The following is a 17980-nucleotide window of genomic DNA, read 5'->3' on the forward strand; positions in this document are numbered from 1 at the left end:
ATCGTGATTACATTTCCCACAGTCGTGTGTGTGTGTGTGTGTGTGTGTGTGTGTGTGTGTGCAGAAGTGTGTTACTGTTGCTGTAGCACAGGATTCCCTTCAATCTGAAGAATAGACGGAGGAATCAGACTCACAGATGGAGCGCTGAGAGTCTTCTGCTTCTGTGCAAAGCCACACACACACACACACACACACACACACACACACACATGCAGGAGGTTGTCATGCTTTCTGCACCACCACTAACCACTCAGCAAACTCCTTTGTAGAAAGTCTATTTTTGTCGCCCCACGTCTGTTTGAGAAACCAAGCTTATTCTAGAAACAGGCTGTTACTGTATATGGTAAATCCCCAACCGTCCCCTCTCTTTGTTTATGCATCAAGTTCCCTTTCTTTCTGCTTCTCTCTTTTATCGCTTTTATTCTTTTTTTTTCTTCTGTTCCTGTTTTTGTCTTCCGTCACTCGTGCTATTTGCTTTCTCTTTCATTTGCACTTTCTCTCTTATTTGCTTTTTCTTGCTTTTCTCTCTTTCTCTCGCTCGCTTCTCGTCTGGTTTCTCTCTGTCCTTCTTTTTTCTTTCTTTTTCTTTTTTTTCTTTTTTATTTGCACTGTGTTTGTCTCTATCGGCCACTGCAGAAGTCTGCCAGTGTGAGTGTACAGGCATGCTGTGTAGCAATCTGTTGCCTGTCAGATTAGCAACTCTCTTTCACATGAATACGCAAGGATTCATACTTTAAGTAATACATTGGCACACACACACACACACACACGCATGCCCACTTGTTATGCAAGCGACATCATGTTGTTACCACACAGAGACAAACTTTAACACACCTCTCTCTATCTTCCTGTTTCTTTCTTTTACTTTACCTGTTTTCTCTCTTCAAGGTCAACCCCCATCTCCTCCTTGTCTTCTTCCCTCGGCTTCTAAATCTTTTAATCGAGAGGCCTAGTGGGGAATTTTCCACGTTTTTTTTGTTTTGTCCTGAGCTTTTCAGAGATGAATCATCTCTACATTTACAGCTTGCTACCAATTGCTTGGAGCAGAGTAACATCCAGTACATAGTGTAGCAACATGTCTTCACATTTACAGCCCAGAGCAAGAAGGTGCTAGAAGGTAAATTATCTTCTGAGTTGATTATTGTGCCGTTCAAAGCGCTATGAGCAGGTCTGTACTGTATCTAGATGCAGTTTCTGGCAAATAAAGTGCACAAGGCAGGTTATACCATACTGGCACAGTAGCACTGACTCATGACTGCATCACCTTTCTGCTTTTTAATACAATAAATACAAAGCAAATGATTAAAGCTCCCCGCCAAACATTTTTTAAAGAAAAAGTTCAATTACTTTGTTGAAAGTTCTTGAAATTACATTTACTCCAGAATCTATGAGTGATGACTATGACAGATAAACTAGAAGACACTGGAGCGAACAGACTGCTGTTTCGACTTGGAAAATTGGTGGAACAGTGTTTCAAATCTGTTGGATAATGAATTTGAGCGCGGGAGTCTCTCCGCTTCACTTTGTGATGTCACAAAACCTCGCTCATGCGTGCTCGTGTGAAACTCAGATCTAACGTGTGAACAGAAACTTTCCTGCTTCAGTAAAAACACATTTTGAGGGGGACCTTAAATATATTGTAGATCCAGTAAAGCTGCTAGAGAATCTTTTAATAGTTAAACGATGTTTCGTATTCGGTTTACAACACACAAGTAGAACAGGCAGCAGTAGCAGCAACACTTCCCTCTGTGGTTAAGCACCATGTTTCCAATTTCCATGATGTGACCATAAAAAGCTGATACGACACAGAAACTCTCCCATCTAATGCACAGCAGGTGGCCACCCACAGGAACTGTACTGTAGAATAACCAGCCTACATATAAAAACACACATACTGTCCTGAGTCCTGAGCTTTCTACACCTCCTATTCGAACACATGCTACATGTCGTTCCCCATCCATCGCTGTAGTTCAGCTCTGGAGACAGAACACAGAGAAGTCAAAGGAGGAAGAAAAGGAAGTCAGAAATCAAATATTTATGTCAACAAAGGTGTATTGTGCACCGTGGGTGGATTTGAAAGTGCACGCACACACACTTCACGCGTCATCTACACAAACACTTGAACAAGGAGAGGCCTTTTCCTCACAGTCGAGTGGCCAAGAGATGACCACAGATGCTGTTGTTGATTTCATCCTTTGGGAAAAGACTCCAAACCAGAAGAATTTCTGTTGCAGCCGCAAGAATTCAGGCGCGTACAGCACTGACGTACGCACATACATAATAAAATCAAGCACGCGCGCACACACACGGACTTGTCTCCATTTTTAGAGCCTCCTCGGGGATATGGAGTCTAAATTTAGAGGGTCATTTTGTTAAACAAATACAGCAACACCGCGTTGGAAGATTGTCAAAACACGCCGGCCTTGTGTTTCCGTCAGCGTGTGTGTTTATGTGTGTGGATTTATCTTCGTGCGGACACTACAGAGTGAGGTTATTTTAACTCAGTGCTTTTTGTATAAACACCAAAACCCGACGGGAGGAGGAGGAGGAGAAGGTAGAGCCGAGGGAAGAGAGATGAGGAAGGTGAGCGAGCGAGGGAGAGTAGTAGTGAAAATGCAAAAGAAAAGCGTGGACAGAGAGAGAGAGAGAGATGGAGAGATGGAGAGGTGTAGGAGGAGAAGAGTTCAGTTTCATTAGCATGAGAGATGGGAGAGAAACCCTCTTATAACCACCCAGAGCACACACACACACACACACACACACACACACACACACACGGAGGCATACACACACTTTTGCATGAATACACATGTATTTAGCAATACTGGCTTCTCTGCTTGTGCAAGTCCCCACAGCGCAGTATTACAACATTTTCCTTGCAGCATTTCCAACCCTGTTCGTCAGCCTGGTCGAAGTTCATTGTTTCATAATTGTTGTATCGCGATGGCATGTATGATGAAGCAGTATGATGAAGCAGTATGATGAAGCAGTATGATGAAGCTGTATGATGAAGCAGTATGCAGCAGAGGAACATTCACTCCTTGGCTCACACACAGCTCAGCAACAACATGAAGATCACTGTAGTCTCATTTTCTATAATCAGACCTGTTTAAACAGAGACGATATGACGTGGTTGTGGGGGAGGTGGAGCTGTTAAAAGGTACCTTGGTCGTAGCCTGGCTGTGTGATGAAAGTCATGTAGTCAAGTAATTACTGCTGATGTTTATTAAATTAACGTGAAGTTGAAGCTCAGCTCCTTTTTTTTAAGGCTCTTTAACTTTTAACTGTCTTTAAACAGAGTTTTCACTTAAAAACATGTTGAAAAATGGTTTCTCTGAACTTTAAACCGGAGCATTTTAACATTAGATAAACAATGTTAATGTAAATAAGTAAAAATATATGATAGAATTACAATAATGGTTGAAATACACAAAGTTTATATACCTTTAAAGGTCACGGAAGTAATTAACACAGCATTGTGATGTAGTTCACTTAAACTTTCTTTATTAGATAAAATGGGTTACACATGAATGATAATAATTAATAATTCTATCCATATTTTATAGTTTACATAAGGTTCATGTCATTGTTTTACATCTTATTGTTTTCATTTTATTATTTTTTAAGTTGCCCAGCCCTGTTGTGAACTACAGCAAACAAAACAAGTCTGAAGTGATCAAATTCCCAGTGGCAAAGTGAGAGCGGCATCATTCCTACAGTACCAAGTTCAGACCTTTAGTCCTCGAGGTCAAAGCCATTTAGACCACCAGACTGTGCAGGACGAGGTTTAGTGAGCAAATCACCGCAGATTATTATGGTCTAGACATGCAGAGGTCTGCTCCATCCATCACATTACAAAAGCTGCCGATAATAGAGACAGAGGAGAGGTGTAGGTGCAGGGTCACCTCAGCTCACTTCATCATTACCTCTTTTATTTGACAAATGGTCAAGTCAGACACACACACAGTAATATTACACTGATTAAGATGTATAAGGGCCCCGTTTGGAATAGTTATGTAACATTAAAAACATTAATGCATCAAAATGCTTTTGTTCTCAAAAAGTTTTAGCAAAAAAAAAAAAAAAGGTTTTAGCAAAACTTCTCAAACAAATTGAATAAGCAAATGACAGACTGACTAATAGTCTATAAAATAAGGAGATGATGCTAAGGAAGACAGAGCGGAGAGGTTTATGGTGACCGAAGAAAGAGGAAAATATTGACAGAGTCAGAGGAATAGCGATTGAAGGGGCGGGCAGTACTGGTGCAGAAAGATGAATCAAAATCTACTGAGGGCAGTAAGTAATTACAAAAAAAGAGGGAAAAATGGTTAAAAGCGAGCGGAGAGAAGAGATGGTGGACGAAGAAAGAAGAAATGGCAGTGAAAGAATAAAGAGGAGGAGGAAGAGGTAACGATCTGGGTAGTAAACAGACGGCTGAGAGTGTTATTGATCTGAGAGGCAAAGAATGGGAGTTAATGAGGGAGAGAGGGGAGGGAAGGAAAACAGGAATGAAAGAGGGAGAAGAGGAGGAGGTAGACAGAGTGCTGTGTAAAAAAAAAAAAAAAAAAAAAACTGTAACCTTGTAGAAAATCCATGCTTATCAGCTTTAACTCCACCTTATCTTTACATAAACACTGTCCGACTGGACTTTTGGCCTACAGAAGGTGACTACTTTTGCTACTTTACACCCACCTGATGTCATTTTTTTCCACCTTAATCACTAAAAAAGTTGCCTGCCAGTCACTGAGTTAGTATTTTCAATATGTGGCTTCAATCAAATAGACTAATACGACCTAATAATGATGAGCTTCTGATAGACCTGGCAAACTGGGGACAGTGACAACATTTGTCACGGTGCTCTTTTTCAAATCAGTATCTCAGTGTCTGCTGACTTTGAGCAGCCCTGGAGTAGAATATGGCTTCTCTAGATGTTTGAGAACCATAAAATGACTGTTTGTGTAGAACATCTCCTGTGTAAATGGGAGATTCATATCTTAAAACGCAGTTCATATCCTGTGAAGAGGCTATTGGAGCGACCACGCCAGCAGCGGGTAATGGGATGGATTGTTATTGGTAGTTGGACACAAGTGTATTGCAGAAATCACACACACACACACACACACGTGTTAGCTATCTGATTTCCAGGCTGTTGAAACGTCGCCTGTCATGAAATTTGAGCGAGAAGAATTGAGACATAATATGGAACTATAACCGTGTAAACTGAGCCTCGCTGAGACAGCGCCGCCGCTAAAGGCTACAGTCTGTTGACCCAGTAAGCTGACACTGAACTAAAGCGAACCGTCTTGTATTCTCGCATACAGTAACAACGTGACAGCGTTTATATCAGTTTTCTTCAGTTATGATTCATGGAAAATTTTCAGGCGAGGTTTCACTGGCCCTGAAGTGGTCGTGTATAGTTCACGGACATTTGTCACTGCTGTTGTGGCCTTTGCTTGTCTTTAAACTTAAGGTTAATGACAAATAAGCAACAAAAAAAAAAAAGAATGTGCTATGCCTAAACAATCAATTAATGTGTGTTGTCTCTTTCTTTACCCTCCATCTTTATCTCTTTACCTTCATGATGGTAAATTAAAGGGGAGAGTATTAGAAAATGACATCTGTCTTACTATTATTACTGTAAATCCACCATTTGTGGACAGTATGAGTGTGAATGTACCACTATGTTTACTAAAGGTACAATTCACTTCATTTTGACCTCACGCTGATGTAAATCACTCTCATTTCAGACCATAGGTAGTGCCTGTGTAATGTCTTTCAAAATTCAGATTACTGAAATAACTGATAACATGAGAAAAAAGTTACGAGACCCAACTTCTACAATTTTGGCTCCAGTGACGTAAAAGTAAGCAACACGTTGATGTTTTCTGTATCTGATAAGCATTTTTTATTTTTTTTTTACACTGTTGCTTGTTAAAAAGTAATCGTGTTTCTCTGCGACAGGAATGAAGTCTCTATCCTCACCGCCTGCCACAAATAACAATCAAAACTGCATCAAATGAAATGGAAAACGAGATTTCTCACTCTGGAATGGATTTTTATGTAGAGTTCAGGCCGACGAGGGGAAAAACCCAATTTCAGAAAGCGAGTGAAGCAGCAGAGACACAGACACGTGTTACAGTGACAAGAGGAACCGTCTGATTCATGCTAATTGACTTGATTCAGAGTGACTTGACCCTAGTCTGCAGTCACAGAACCAGTCCGTTGGCTCCGAGCTCTTTTGTCACATTTAGTAGCGTTGAGGAATTGGAGCTGCACAAACACTTGAGCCTGAAGCTTTTCTTCTTTGTGCTCTAATCTGTCAGTTCTCACAGCCTGTGTTTATGTAGTTGACCCACCTACCAGATCACAGCTGCAGGCACTTTGTATTTAGAGAATGCAGTTAAAGAGTACAAAGACCAAAATGTTACACATAAAGAGAGTCCGGATCTTCTGTATAGTGTGGCTGCCGAAACATCAGACATGGCTGTCATGAATGTTATTGAATACCAGTTTTCAGCTTATGTTACCTCCCAAACTACATGTGAAACACTCAATACGGCACAGCCAATAGACTCCTGATGTTGCTGTATAATGTTTCAAACTCCATATGAGAAATCAATAGAAAGGTGTCCATCCAAATGTAGTGCAGATATTAACAGATTTAGTCTTCTGTCATGTTTTGTGCACCAGTGTCTGTCTAGGTGTTTTGTTAATATTTTAAAGGTTAATTGTGTCTACTATGTATATGAAACTGCTGGCATTTTACACCTTGCCCAGGGACAACAGTTGAAAAATAGCTTCCTTACACTAATACTGGCACATTTACAGAAATGTTCATTAATGTGTACCGTCCCTGTTAAATAAATAAATAAATAATAAAAAATAAACAGAAATTTCAGAAAACCAGCAAAAGAAAATGCAAACGTTTTGCACGTTTTTTATTAGGACTTGATTCGTCATTAGGTCATTAGGCTTCATGTACGTCATCATTTATTCATCGAGTCTGTTTTTATCGCGCCTTCTGGCTTTTTCTTCTTATTGATACACCAACTTTTTTTTTAACTAAGTTTAAAAACTTATTTTTTCAGAATGCATCTTAAAACAGGTGGAAGGAAGCCCACGTAATTGTGCATTGTCTACATAATTTGATATCATTACTTTAATGTGTTACACGTCACCATCTATTCTCACCGAACTTTCAATCTTTGATCAAATATTCTGCACTTAAGGGTCACAAACTAGTCCTCAAAGCTCTCTCAGTAAAGCCCACAACACAAACTACATCTAAACAAACTAAGAACATAAAATAAGGCAACTATACTATATAATATACTATAAACTAAGCTTTAACTATATCAGCAGGTGTTAATAAGAAGACATTTCATAAAAACTCTCCCCTTCAGGTGTCTTTGATTGTAAAATACTGTTAAAGAAGCATTTTAAAGGTGTCTTTTTGAAACAGGGGACCATTTTGTATTCACTGTGAGCAACGAAGCGATGCAGCATGAAATGCTCTGTGTGTAATCTGAAGCTAGTTACAGCATGAAAGTGTTGTCCGAGGTGAACAACACCCAGTTTACTGCCGTCTAAAGTCACTTCTGTCAGCACGTGGGAGTTCTCACTCACACTGTGAGTTTCACCCCCAAATGAAAGGGACTAATTCGTTACTAAACACTACTGATGTAGAAAAAGAGTACAACCTTTGCTAGCTCTGGAAGATTTACAGTTCAGAAGAGCGGGGATGATCTGAGTAAAGTCTGTCAGGTGGTTACAGGGGTTAATCTGTGTGTGTGTGTGAGCAGAAATGTAGTTGTGTGCGTGTCATTTTAGAGCCATGAAATATAATCTAAAAGCCCAGCTCATCAAATCATGACAAAAAAAAGAGCATCTTGTGCCACAGCCTCACAATAAGATCACTTTAGCCTTTAGTGCTGCAGACATATGACGAAGAACACACATTTTGTTATGAATTTTAAAATGCAAAGAAATGCAGGAGAGAGAAATTAAAGTTTGCTGTCTTTGGCAGACATCCTGTATCCCGAGTAGTCCTAAAACTGGAACAGAGGAAGTTTGAGAAATCCCAATTTTGTTTGGACGTGATCGCAAAATTGATGGGATTTTTAATAAACACGACTGTCGGCAGTGTTTGTAGGAGCGCAGCAGGATTCATTTTACCGCAGCAACTGTGTGCCGAACGAGACTGTAGGGGAATGAATCGACGGGGCAGGAAAAGCCCCCACAGGTTGCCGTGGAAATCACTCATCTCCCATGACGACGACGCGACCAATGGCACAGAGAGAGAGAGAGAGAGGGAGAGAGTTTTGTTTTTTCTTCCATTTCTTCTCAGCTGTACTGCTGTGTGTGTGTGTGTGTGTGTGTGTGTGTGTCCTAAGCCGTGTTACAAATTCCAAGGGGAAGACACATTACAGCTTGACAGCACGGGGACATAACAACACTGAATATAGCAGAGCACACACACATTCAGACACATCATCTTTTCACACACACACACACACACACATATACACACACACACCTTCACACCACAGCCAACAATATTTTATTTACATGCATTCAAATTCATTTAAATCCCACATAGATCATATCTACATGTACTTTAGGTCCTCCGAGAGACTCAGGCGCACATGGTCCTCACAAATACACACAGACAAACACGTAAACACACACACACACAGGCGTCCACCACATCTCATGTGTATGAGAGCTGGGAGACCAGATTAAACAGCATGGTGTGATCATCTAGGATAATCACCAGCCACAGCACACACACACACACACACACACACACAACACACACATCCTCCATCTTCACTTATCTCCTCCCATCTTTACTCTTCTCTTTTTCTGTCTCACCTGCATTACATCCTCTCCTCCTCCTCCCTTTCCTCTCATTTTGCATTTTTCTGTCTTTCCTATTCCTTCCTTTCGTCCTTCCCTTTCCTTTCCTTCTTTTCTCCCCTTGTCTCCTCTCACTTCCTTTCCTTTATCATTTCTCCTTTTGCTTTATTTCCCCCCTCCTCTCCTCTCCTCTCCTCTCCCCTTGCCTCCTCTCAACTATTTTCAACTCACCCTCTCTGCTCCATTTCAAATAAAAGCTTTATTTGCATGATTGCTCACTAACGGTGCAAAAAAAAACACCCATGATTAACATCACAAATCGGCAACAACAGGGACGGCATGCTAATCACTACAGCACATTAAGAGAACCGTCCACCTCTCTTTCACCATCTATCTCTTTCTGGCTGAGAGACTTATCTGTTCATGCGGCAGTGTGTGTGCGCACGTGTGCAGAACGGTGTGTGTGTGTGTGAGGATTACACAGCATCAGAGCCAGATTTGGTCCGTATGCTCCAAGGCAATCAACCCCCCCCCCCCCCCACCCCCCAACCCCTCACCAGCAGCAGCAGATTATGTGTCCTTCACTGCACAAGCTTCACAGACAGAAGCCAAAAACTGGATGATATTTCAAAAACACATTAGCGTACACGCGTGAAATGTGGCTAAACTTGAAGAAACGTGTGTGTTTGTGTGAAAGAAAGATGAAAAGTGTGTTTGTGTGTGTGTGTGTGTGTGTCTGTCTCCACCCATCTGTCCGTCTAAAATACGTCAGTGTCATTAGATTCTCTCTAGCTGTTTTTTTCTTTTCTTTTTTTGTGTGTGTGCATATCACTGGTGTGTGTGTGTCTATTAATAAACGCACAGAGGTACATGAGACAGGATGTGGTCGCCATGGTGCAAGGTCCTCCCACGCCTTGTTCTGACACTGTGTGTGTGTGTGTGTGTGTGTGTGTGTGTGTGGTCAGACAGCGTGTTTATGCATGGCAGATGATGCAAGCCGTTCCTCTTTCAAATGATCCGTCTTGCAGTGTTTCTTACCGTTTCTTGTACAGTTTGATAGAATTCTTGCAAAGTAAAAGTTGTCAAGGAGACAGAGAGACGGAGAGACAGACAGACAGAGACAGAGACAGAGACAGACAGAGTGACAGAGAGACAGACAGACAGAGACAGAGAGAGAGAGAGACAGAGACAGACAGAGTGACAGACAGACAGAGAGAGAGAGACAGAGACAGAGAGAGACAGGATGCCTGGTTTACTTTCTGTTCGATTAACAGAAGAGAAAATGTCCAGGTGAAAAAAGAGAGTGTGTGTGTGTGTGTGTGTGTGTGTGTGTGTGTGTCCTTACATTTCCAAGCTGAAGGTTGATTTGAAAGTCGTGCTGTTACCATGGCAACCCCGCATGCCTTTGCATCACCAAGTTTAAATGTCAGGAAGCAAAACGAGAAAATATGTGCAATTAACAAAGCCAGAGCCGGGTCAGCTGTTATTTGCAAATGATACTCTGCGTTTGTTTTAGCCACCTCCGAGCGCCGGGTGGGTGGGGTCTGCAGCGTCAGGACGATCCAGGTGGCATCTGCTTGTGTCTCACGCATAAAACAGCACATAAGGCACTCTCTCAGATGTGTTTCTGTGCTGCATAAACAGCTTTGGAATGTCTTGTGTGTTAAGCTGCACCGGTGTGGTGTTGCAAAGCGTTAAAACAAACGCTAACGATCATTTCTAGACTGTAAAACCCAACAGAACAAAAGTGTTTATGTTTTCAATGTAGAGATGGATTCCTAAAGGGAACCCAGTGTGTGTTTCTATTTATAAACCTGCACACACACACACACACAGCTGGGAGGCTGTGAAGTGTGTGCCGAATCTGATGGATACAAATGACTGCACCTCTCTCTCTTCCTCTCCTCCTCTTTTTCATTCCCTTTCTGTCGTCATTCATATTTCTCCCTATTTTTTTCCTCTCATCCCTCTCCTTCACAAGCCCTCATTTCATTTCTGCCTCGCTGTTTCTCTCCCTGTGCTCCCCATCACCTCACCTCATCACTTCTCTGTTTCTCCCACCCCCATCTCTCTCTCAGTCTGCCATCTGCTGGAGGAAACGAGTAACTGCAGCTTTTTAAAAAAAAAAAAAAAAATTCCAGCTGGTGACATTGAGCGAGCTTCATCTGGCATTCCGGCGCCGTCCGTCCAGGGACAGCACGGCCTCATGATTACAAAAACACGACCGTATTTGAAAGGTCAGGTGGTTCAGTCTCAGCAACAGCCAGCGTGCGTCTGTTTTAATTAGTTCTGGCAAAGACGCACCTGAGAGTGTCAGCGTCTCTGTGCTGCTTCCAGTAACTCATGAATAAGCAGCTGCTGTATCCATTATTTAGGGAAAAGTTGTACTGTAGATGGTCTTAGTGTGTCATGAACCAACGTTGGTCTATCCTTGAAAATATTAAAGGTGATTAAGAGCAAATATGTGCTCATCTAGATTAATATGTTCACTAAATGTTTTCTTCTGGTGCCTAAACGCAGTCGTATTAATGTTTTCGCACGAATAATTCATGCAGCATTTACAAAACTATTATCAAAGGGATTGTTATACTTCAGAATAATTACAGGAAATGAGCCCAGCTGGTGGCATGCAGCGTTTTCTGCCATGTGATACTACAAAGGAGCTATTGATAGGGCGTCAGTTTGGAAAAATTAGGACATTTCAGATAAACCCTTTTAGTTCCTGTCGTAAAAGAGGATGTCGTTATCTCATTTCCAATAACCTGTGAATGAACAACTTTTGTCCATTGTTAAGAGAAAGTACAATCTTTAAGTCAGAGACAATATTTCATAAACCCTGATGGTTCTGTCCTAAAGAAAAATACAACATTTGAAAGACTTTTATTTTGACATGTTTACAAAGACAAAGTTTTGAGAAGAAGTGATTTAGTATTTCTAGTCACAGTCGAGTAGTCATGTTAAAATGTTGAAATATAACCACTCACAGCTAAACGTTATGATATCAGTATTATTGTCACGAGTATTTACAGGAGTTCTAATGTTCTTCCACAAATTTTACAGCCGACGAGATGCCAGGACACTGCAGAGCGATTTATAATACCACGAGATAAGATTTTACAACTCTGTTAAGTTATCACACAAGCGATGGTTTGATCCTTTTGTCTCGATGGTCCCAAGGCAAACAGCATGCTAACCTTGTTCACGTTACAAATGACTCCACCAGGAGTGGTTTGTTTGCACGGGTTTTATTGGTGTTGCACCATTTGAAGTTGTGGTAAAAGAGCCACGTTCAACTTTATAGCAGAACCAGTGATTTTTTTGTTTGTTTTAATCATTAAAATGGCCGGTAGGCTCCACAATACAAGTTTTAACCACAAACAGCCTGAGATTGACATCAATATTTGACATTTTAAAATGTTTAAACATTTAATAATGATTATCAGCTGATTTATTTAGTTACAGTTTTTTTTTTGTTTCATATAAACACATAACCAACATCTTTGGTGAGGATACCTTCCATTTTTTTAAAGAATTGCAACCACAATATGTGCTGAGTGAGACCTTTTGTAGTCTTTTGTAGTCTCTGAGAGACAAACGTTATAATGGAGACACTGTTTGCTTTTAAATGCACTGATGTTTAAATGTCACAGGATCAGCCGTCACCCAGATATCTGCAATAAGCTCAAATCTGTAAAGGATGTTTCTTTTCTTTCCAAGCTTTACAAGCCCCCAGCCGACATACGACACACATGCGTACGACTTAAAGCTGCAACAGAAATGCATATTAATCCACAAATTACATTTTAAGAAAGTTGTATAATACAGAAAGTTACAGAATAGTCATTAAGAATACATAATGGATAGAAGAAGAAAAAAAAAGGCCCCACATTTACAGCATGATGTCCCTCAATATAAGATTTCCAGAGAAGGTTTAGGAGGCTGATTTCTGATATTCAGCTAAAGAGGGGCTTGACCGGAGCACATGCAGGAATGAGGCAGGGGCATGTTTGCAGTTGTCACAGCCTGGATGCACCTCGAGGTTAATCCTAGCTAGTTTGGTTTTTTGGAAACACGACTGCGATGTAAGAAAAGCGTATCGTGCTAAGGGCCAAATCCCAAATGTCATCTGAAAAATTAAAATGTCAAGGCTGGTTCTCTCTGTACTTCTGCTCCTTTTTTTCCTCTTGATTTCTACAGTATAACTCTATTAAGAAAAATAAAATAAGATCGGTGGATTTTTTTTTTTTTTCTCCCATCTGCATTTTTTCGGCCAAAATATTATGTCTAAGCTCCCTTTGCTGCAGAAAACTAATTAGGAATCCCAGTGGCACCTAATTATGGTCTCAGAAACAGCTTTGTTCACGCTCACCATAACATATTCAGCTTTATGTGCAAACAAACTAAGTAAATTGATATTTTTGTTCATGTTAACATGTTTTGAGAGAGAGAGAGAGACAGGTATGATGACTAATAAGGCACAGTGGACCCAGGTGGGTGTGCATGTTTCTATTTGCCCCCTTCTCCTATCAGGGGAAATACTGCAGCACAAATGGACTAGACGGAGATAAGGCGCCCGTTATCAGAGTCATTTCACATCAGTAACTTTGCTACATGACTCATTATAGTCGCTAATGAAGCTCTTTGACCTGATTCTGGAATTGATTTTACCACAAGTGATTTGGATGGAAAGAAAAGATGGGGGTGGGAAAAAACTAAGTTTCGGAAAAGGAAAAGCGAGGAAGGAAAAGAGAGAGAGAGAGAGAGAGGGAGGGAGGGAGGGAGGGAGGGATGGTGTCAGTGAGCAAGTCTGCAGGGAACAGCATGTTTCTGCTCATTAAAGACAGAATGATATGCCGACTGGCAGAAAACATACACACATATGCACACACACACACACACATACACACACAGAGACACACACACACTCGCTGTAATTTCCCTTGGCAGATGAAACACTGATCTGACACTGAAAGCAGTCCAATGACGGCGAGTAGGCAGCAGACATGAACACACACACACACACACACACACACACATGCAGGCTGGCAGGACATGAGTTTGTGTGATCACAGTGACGTTTTCAGCTCTTTTAAGCAGAGTGGGGTGCCATTAACCTCCCCAGCCATTCGACTTGGTGTGTGTGAGTGAGTGTGTGAGTGTGTGTGTGTGTGTGTGTGTGTGTGTGTGCTCCTACTGCCAATCAGACAGGTTCTTCCAGTTCTATTTATAGCCTCAAGGAAACAGGCTTGTTCTGACATGAACACACAGACACGGAGGGGAAGAACTTATTTACATGCTCCACCTTATCTCCAGTGTGTGTGTGTGTGTGTGTGTGCATGTGAGTGGCACACACAGAGGAGGTGTGTCCTACAGCACACCTGAGGGGGCGGGGCTACCTGACAAGGGATGTTTTAGGGGGAGGAAGTAGGAATTGTATTGTCTGAGGAGCTGCTGGAGTGAAAGGAGAGTCACTGCTGTGGTGGAGTGTGTGAGGGAGAATGGTGAATCTTCCATAGAAGGAAAAAAAAAAGGTAGAATATATTTGAGTTTTTTTAAGAGGAAGAAGAACAAGAAGATGGGTAGATCATAAGAAAAGGGTCAAAGCTGAGAGAAACTTCCTGTCCAGTCACAGTCATTGTGCTGTTGGAGGTAAAGGCCTTTCAGGTGCTGCTACAGAAAGTGAGGTCATCAGGGCTCGCTGCCAATGCCGGGGTTGTGTCAGCCCAGCGGGTGCTGCATAGCGCCCCTGTTGTTTCGCTGCGACAGAGGGGGGCAGGGGGACGACGACCAGCTCAGCCACGACGACCAGCTGGAATCAGGTCACACCGTGAGATCTCAGGAGGGTCACCTGGTGGAGGAGGTCAGTGTGTGAGAGAGAAAATGTCCTACTAACATCCCCAAAAAAAAGACCCCTGGACTGAGGACAGGGACACAAATGTGTACCATATGGTCGGTAACTTCCTGAATATCGGTATAGAAAGCACTACTCAAACAATATAGAGTAAATAATGCTTTTTGTTGGGGACTATTTTCTGCTTCTGACAGCGATTAGCACATTGAAGCGAGCAATAAGCCATATCAAGGTTTGGCTATGCAGACAATACTTGTCATTAGGATCAATTCATTGTTTGCTTTGGTGTTTTTTTCATGGGATTTGTTGACAAAAGGAACAAATGCGCTGAAGAATATCTCTGACCTTATCCTGGAGAGACTGAGCGTTTGATACAAAAGATATTAAACAAATCACTCAGTCAATATTTGTGCCAATTTACAGGCTGAATGATGAATCTGTTTACTGAAAAAAGGGATTAATGGATCCATTGATGATGCAGAGACCCGGTCTTCTCATCCTCAGTGTACTAATCTTTGCTTAACTTAATGTGGATCCCAACAACAGGCACGCTCTGCTCTCCAAGCATCTAGCTGCTCATTCTAGTGGTGTTTCAATTAAAAGGAGAAGAGAGGTGGCTCATTTTCACTGGCCTACTAATGAGTTCACCTTTTATCATTTTGCCCTCATCAGCGGCAGCTATTGCCCGTTGCGCTAAATCTTTTTAAAGCTTTTTCTCAGCCAGCAAACTCCGTAAATGTCCACGTATCGGCCTCCGGGTCAGTTGGGTGTCGAGGAAATAAACAGACGTCCTGTGATTTGTTGACTGTTTACAGTGGGAACACTGAAGGTCAGTCGGCTGTGCCGGACTGTGCTTGGATTGGCGGCATGGGGGCAGACGGACGCGTGTTTGTATGCGTGTGCACTCGGTTGGGTTGTTAAATGTAGCTGACTCGAAAAGGAAAGAGAAAATGAGGGCTGAATCAGTCAGATGTGTGTGTGGGTGCACTTTAGAGCTCTGTTTGTCTGCGTGCGTTTTGCAGATGAGTAAGTAATGTGCTCTTGTGTGCACTTCACAGCTCTTCGGCGCGTGTGTGTTGTGTGCACATCAGCTCTGCTGGGACTGATTGTTGTGATGTAATTAGTCCTGCTCTAATGAATTCACTGATCTGTTTGACAACATCTCTCAGCTGGAGAGGAGAAGAGAGAACCTTTGCATTCACTATATGCTGTGTGTGTACACATGCATATGTACAGTACACGTGTGCCTCTCTGCTACAACACTACGCTCCAACTAGCCAACCAGACATTTTGATAAGTAAGTAATAAGCCTGGGGGGCAGCTTTTGAGAAGGTCACACATGTTATAGCCATGCTTACATGTGAGTAAAGGTAATGTAGTTTATTCTACATCACCTGCCCCCAGAGTGATCCTATCTACTGTATGTGGTTTAACTGTGACTATGCAGCCAGATTGTGGGAAGCAAAATAAGTCATTTTCACACCCAAGCTCCAAAATGACAGAATGAGTGTTGTAGGCTGTAACAGTTGTACTCTGATGCAGATTTCAGTTTGGTTCACTGGTTGTAAACGTGCAGTCTCTCTCCTTTAGTTTTGCAATAACGCGCCCTAAAGTGTCTCCACCCATCTATAAGCCCTCTTGATATAAAGGCTTTGCTCGTTATGACCTCGATTCATCAAATGTGACTGAGGTGAATGTATGTTGGGCCTGATCCTGTGAGAATGTGGATAAGACTGCACTGATTGACATGTGCTTGTGCTGACTTCGGGGCTTGTGGGTCTCTTGGCTCATACAATATATTGTTCATTATAGGGTTGGGCAATAGCTGACAGCCATCGACCACTCTACCATCGTAACACATGCGCTCACAGCACCCCAGTAAAGATATTCATCACCACCTCTGTCCCAGCCCACCGTAGCTGTGCGAAGCTATCGCCAAAGTGTAGCTTTATCTCCGGTAGCCCACTGGAAAGAAGGCGACTCAAGAGTCTTTACTCCCCCCTTTTTTTTTTTTACTGCTGCTGATGCTGCGAGATGTTTTCCCAGACACTGTCTGGTTTAACAGAGACGTCATTGACGGAGCCTGGGGAGTCATTTCACAGCACTGAGCACTGCCACGGAGAAACCCCCCCCCCTCTTGACAACGATACCATCATCCATCGTGATGTTTCTCTGCGCACATTGTCAAACCCCAGTTTATTATATACAGTACAAGTTTATTAGGAGCCGCTTGCTAAAATGAACAGAGTGTAATGCTGCAGCGCTGCTATACATCCTACCAACACTGGTTCAGCTTTATAGTACATTTCAGGCTGTAGTTTGAATGCAACAACATGAAGGAATCTCTCACAATAACACAATATAACTCAAATGCATCACATTTTCACCTATTGACTTACACTGAATGAGTTTATTGATGCTGTTGGAGAAGTTTTGGTTCTACTGTAGAGTGTGAATGCTTTTGAGTCCCTTATCATCTGTGTAGCTTTACATTTCACCGACTGAGTCACAAGCAGCTTTTCAAGGTAAAACACAGATTCTAACGCTAACGTTCAACTCAGATACTCTTTAATATGCATTTATGTATATCTTACATAATTTCTGTTTCGCTCAAGAGCTCAAAGATGATTTCACAGGAAAGTTAAGGTAGCCGGATGCCAGCCGCTGGTTTCACACCTAGATTGCAACATCCTGAGTTGGTCTGACTTACAGTCCGTTCTTCAGCTGTATCGGTGGTTGCTATGTTATTAGTCGCTTTTGTCAAACAAAAACTCTGATTAGCTCCTTGACTGACAGCCCCCGTCAGCGTTGTTGTGGCAACCGCGGATAAGCACCGATTGGTGGAACAGGGGTGTTGCACTTCGCCGTTATCTCACACGTCAAGTCAAGTGGTTCAGTCAGAAGAGACCTTTAAACCTACTTGTTTGTGTTTTCATCTTTCTTCTTCCATCTCAAAGGCTTTTCCTGTTCTTCTCTTTCATGCCGACTCCCCTGAGTCCCTGTTTGTTGTAACTCCTGCATCATACCTTTTTTTTTGTTCTCTCAATATTGTGTTGTTTCTCTTCCTCGCTCTTAGTTCCTCGCCGCTACCACAGCTCTGTTTCTTCTCCCTGTCTCCTCTTGCTAATGATCCATACCTCTGGGCGATCTATCATGGCTTCCATCATCAGTCTTTCCATTCCCCCTCCTCTGTTTTTTTTTTTTCCCCTCTCTCCTTCTCTGCCTCTCCCTCAGGGTATAAAAGCGCATTTATTCTAAGAAAGAAATATG

The 17980-nt window shown here is 42.0% G+C and overlaps 1 protein-coding gene across 2 annotated transcripts in view; it reads left to right on the plus strand.

Moving 5' to 3' along the window:
• The window catches only part of LOC139222590 (diacylglycerol kinase delta), a 59888-nt gene that overhangs the window by 16149 nt on the left and 25759 nt on the right, over positions 1-17980 (plus strand). Inside the window, exon 1 of one of the 2 annotated variants that reach the window (XM_070854391.1) lies at positions 14570-14719. The exons of the other annotated variant lie outside the window; for it this stretch is intronic. The gene's annotated coding sequence lies outside the window, so the exon portion shown is untranslated. Of the gene's footprint in view, positions 1-14569; positions 14720-17980 lie in introns of those variants that run through there. 2 annotated transcript variants of the gene reach the window in all.

Source organism: Pempheris klunzingeri, chromosome 23, assembly GCF_042242105.1.
Source record: "Pempheris klunzingeri isolate RE-2024b chromosome 23, fPemKlu1.hap1, whole genome shotgun sequence".
Classification (NCBI taxonomy): Eukaryota; Metazoa; Chordata; class Actinopteri; order Acropomatiformes; family Pempheridae; genus Pempheris; species Pempheris klunzingeri.